Below are 324 nucleotides of genomic sequence, written 5' to 3'. Positions count from 1 at the left end.
TGCTGCTGCTGCTAAGCCAGCAGTAGCAACAGCAGCAGCAACAGCAGCAGTTGCTGTTGCTGCAGCTGCTGCTGCAGCTGTATACAGAAAGGGAGCAACCGATACTGCTGCTTTCTGTTGCTTACCCGTTTCTGTGTATAGAATTGGGGTGTACGTGCAGATTCCCCTTCTCTCTTTTCTCGTTTGTTTTTCATTCTAAACAGAATTATTATTATTATTATTATTTTATTTTTATTTTTATTTTTATTTTTATTTTTTTAATTATAATTATAAACAGAAAAAATATATCATGCAGAACGATGGGGGGGAGGGGGGCCATTGCCC

This window comes from Eimeria mitis, genomic scaffold (assembly GCF_000499745.2).
Source record: "Eimeria mitis Houghton genomic scaffold, Emh_scaff596, whole genome shotgun sequence".
In the NCBI taxonomy this organism is placed as follows: domain Eukaryota; phylum Apicomplexa; class Conoidasida; order Eucoccidiorida; family Eimeriidae; genus Eimeria; species Eimeria mitis.
Note: the sequence above shows the minus strand (reverse complement) of the source record.